This window comes from Balaenoptera borealis, assembly GCF_965194805.1.
Source record: "Balaenoptera borealis genome assembly, chromosome: 10".
Lineage (NCBI taxonomy): Eukaryota > Metazoa > Chordata > Mammalia > Artiodactyla > Balaenopteridae > Balaenoptera > Balaenoptera borealis.
This window is the reverse complement of record NC_138874.1, coordinates 74,562,220-74,566,363: the sequence shown is the minus strand read 5'-3', so window position 1 is coordinate 74,566,363 and position 4,144 is coordinate 74,562,220.

Genomic DNA, 4,144 nt, shown 5'->3' with positions numbered 1-4,144 from the left:
CAGGAACTGGAGGAGTAGAAAACCCCAGAAGCAGTAATAAGTGAGTATAGCTTGATTACAAAGTATAAGGTTAATACACAAAAATCAATTGTTTTTTTATATACCAGCAAGGAACAATTAGAATTTCAAATATAAAAAGTGGACATTCATACCGTGGATTAAATGCATGAATTAATTAATTTTTTTACACAGTAGTATACAAATCATTTTGAGTTCCTGATATATACTGGAAAACAAATAACAAATTTCCTGACAGTCAAATTTTGTCCAGTAAACCTGTAATTCAGTCATGAATCTTACCAGATTCTCTAATCTGGAGATTCAAAACCCTCATTAAAAAATTAATCAAATGTATCTCAAATAGTTGTTATGATATCTTAATTTTAAAAATGGAATGTATATATTTATAATAAATAGAACATTTTATTTTCTTCCAGTTTTATTGAGATGTAATTGACATACAGCACTGTGTCAGGTTAAGGCGTGCAGCATAATTATTTGGCTTACATACATCCTTATATGATTACCACAGTAAGTTTAGTGAATATCCATCCTCTCATATAGATACAAAATTAAAGAAAGAGAAAAAAAATTTTTCCTTGTGCTGAGAACTCTTAGGATTTACCCTCTTAACAATTTTCATATATAACATATAGCAGAGTTAATTATATTTATTGTGTTGTACATTACATCCCTAGGACTTATGTATTTTATAATTGGAAGTTTGTTTCTTTTAACTGCCTTCATCCAGTTCCCTCTCCCACCATGCCCTGCCTCTGGTAATCACAAATCTGATCTCTTTTTCTATGAGTTTGTTTTTGAAGTATAATTGACCCATAATGCTATGTTAGTTCCTGTAACACAACATAGTGATTTTATATTTCTATGCTTTTCAATATGATCACCTATGATAAGTCTAGTTACCATCTATCACCATACAAAGATATTACATAATTATTTGACTATATTCCCCACAGTGTACATTCTATACCTGTGACTCATTTATTTTGTAACTGAAAGTTTGTATCTCTTAATCTCCCTCACCTATTCTTCTCCTCCCTTCCCAACCCCAACCCCTCTGGCAACTACCTGTTTCTTCTCTGTATCTATGACTCTGTTTCTGCTTTGTTATGTTTATTTGTTCATTTTGTCTTTTGCTTCCTTCCCTGTGATTTGATGACTATCATTAGTGTTATGCTTGGATTCCTTTCTCCTTTCCTTGTGTGTATCCATTATGGATTTTTAGCTTGTGCTTACCATGAGGTTTATATATAGCAATCTAAATCAATCTATCTGATTATTTTAAATTGCTGATCTCTTAAATTCAAATGAGTTTTAACAACCCTGCATTTTTACCACCCCTGCCACATTTAATGTTTTGTACTTCATATTTTACATCATTTTAATTTGTGTATCCCTTAACTAACTATTGTGGATATAGATGACTTTGCTATTTTTGTCATTTAGCCTTCCTATCAGCTTTATAAATGTTTCATCTACTACCTTTACTGTATGTTTGTCTTTACCAATGAGATTTTTTCCTTTTGTAGTTTTCATATTTCTAGTTGTGGCCTTTTTTTCCCATTTAGAGGAGTTCCTTTAATGTTTCTTGTAAAGCAACTTTTGTGGTAAACTCTTTTAGCTGTTGCTTGTCTCTAAAACTCTTTATCTCTCAAATGTGAATAATCACCTTGCCAGGTTGAGTATTCCTTGTTGTAGGTTTCTCCCTTTCATCACTTTAAACATATTGTGCCACTTCCTTCTGGGCCACAGAATTTCTGCTGAAAAGTCAGCTGATAGCTTTATGGGAATTCCCTTGTATGGAACTTGTAGGTTTTCCCTTGTTATTTAAATATTCTCCCTTTAGCTTTAATTTTTGCCGTTTTAATTATAATGTGTCTTGGTGTGGTCCTCTTTTGGTTGATCTTGTTTGGTACTCTCTGTGCCTTCTGGATGTGGATGTGTGTTTCCTAGGTTAGGGAAGTTTTCAGCTATTGCATCTTCAAATATGTTGTCTACCCTTTTCTCTCTCTCTTCTCATTTATGGGACCCCTATAATGTGGATGTTAGAGTGCTTGATGTCTCTTAAACTGTTTTCACTTTCTAAATTCTTTTTTCTTTTTTCTGTTCAGCTTAAGTGATTTCCACTACTTTGTCTGCCAGTTCACTGATCTGTTCCTCTGAATCACCTAAAATACTGTTGATTCCTTCTAGCGTATTTTTTATTTCAGTTATTGTATTATTCAGCTGTTTGGTTCTTCTTTATATTTTCTAACTCTTGTTAGAAACTTCTAACTTCTCACTCTGTTCATCCAATCTTCTCCTGAGTTCTTTGAGCAACTTTATGATCATTATTTTGAACTCTTTGTCCGGGAAACTGCTTTTCTTCACTTTAATTATTTCTTCTGGGGTTCTATCTTATTTCTTTGTTTGGAACACAGTCCTTTGTTGCCTCATTTTGCCTTTCTCTATTTTTATTTCTGTATATATGGTTGGTTGGTTAATTTTCCTGATCTTGGAGAAGCAGCCTCATGTAGGGGATGTGTTATGGGACCCAGCAGTGTACTTCCCTCTGGCCACTAGAGCTATATGCTCTAGGGAATACTCTCTCTATGGGCTGTGTGAGCCCTTCTGCTGTGGTGAGTTGGCTAATGTGGGCACACTGGTAGGTGTGGCTGGCCCCCAGTCTGGTTGGTTGCCAGGCCTTGTCTAGTGCAGAGGTTGCTGGCCACTGGTGAGCAAAGTTGGGTCTTGGAATACTGGCTGCATGACCCAAGGAGTCCTGGTCTTGGCTCTGTTCTCTGGTTGGTAGGGCTGGTTCTCAGGGTGGATGGCAGTGGTGCTGTGGATCCCCAAGCTAGTGTCAGCCTGCTGGTGGGTGTGGCACCTTTCTGACAGTTGCCTGCAGGGTATATGGTGTCCTGGAGCTGGTGTTAACCTGCTGGTGGGTGGGCCAGGGCACCCCAGGGTTGATGGCCACACACTGGTGGGTAAGGCAGGGTCCTGGCGTTAGTGACAGCCTACTAGTGGGTGGAGCCAGGTCCTGGGGTCTCTGGCTGCAGTGCCCAGGGGCCCTGAATCTGGTGTCAACCTACTGGTGAGTGGGGCCAGGATGCAGGTTGTCCCAAGTTTTCAGCTGGTCCACTGGTGGGTGAGGTTAAGAGCTCAGGAGTTCCTACAGCAGCAGGCCTGCTAGTGAGTAGGCTGTGTCCTCACTCGACCAGCTGGTGGTTGGGACCAGGTCCCACCACTAATAAGCCAGAGAAAGAATTCCAAAATGGTGCTTGCCAGCACTAGTGTCCTCGTGGTAAAATGAGCTCCCCAAAATGGCTACTGCCAACATCTATGTCCCCAGGGGAAGTCCAAGCTGCATCTTGCCTCTTTGGAGGTTCTCCAAGATCATCAAGTGGGTGTGACCCAGGCTCCTTTCAAAGTACTGCTACTGCTCTGGGGCTCAGAGCATATGAGATTTTGTGTATACCCTTTAAGAGTGGATCTCTGTTCTGATAGCCCTCTGGCTCTCCTTCAAATAAGCCTTACTGGCCTTCAAAACCAAACATTCTGGGAGCTTACCTTCCCAGAGCAAGACCCCCTGGCTGGTGAGCCCAATGTAGGGCTTGAAACCCTTGCTCCTTGGGGAGAACCTCTGCAATTGTGATTATCCTCCTGCCTGTGGGTGGTCTACTGAGGTACAGGTATTGACTATATCATATCTCCACCCCTCCTAACCTTCTCGTTGTGGCTCCTTCTTTATATCTTTAGTTGTAGAAGATTTTTTTCTGTTAGCCTTCAGGTCATTCTCATTGATAATTGCTCTGTAAATAGTTGGAACTTCAGGGTGTCCAGGGGAGGAGGGGAGCTCAGGGTCTTCCTACTCCACTATCCTGGCCACTCCTCAAGCAGTCTTTTGAATAGTACTTGCATCCAAACCTAGTAATAAACATATGCTAAGGCCAACTAATTTTTTTTTAAACAAAATTGATTACCCTCTACTCTGTGCTAGGCCAGGTACTAGGGTCATAAAGATAAATCAGAGAGGCACATGTTTTCCTTCCTGGGCCTTTTAAACTAGTACTTTCATAAGAACTGAGAATTTTAACAATCCTGGCCACATTTTATCACTTTTATCTACTTTCATCAAGCA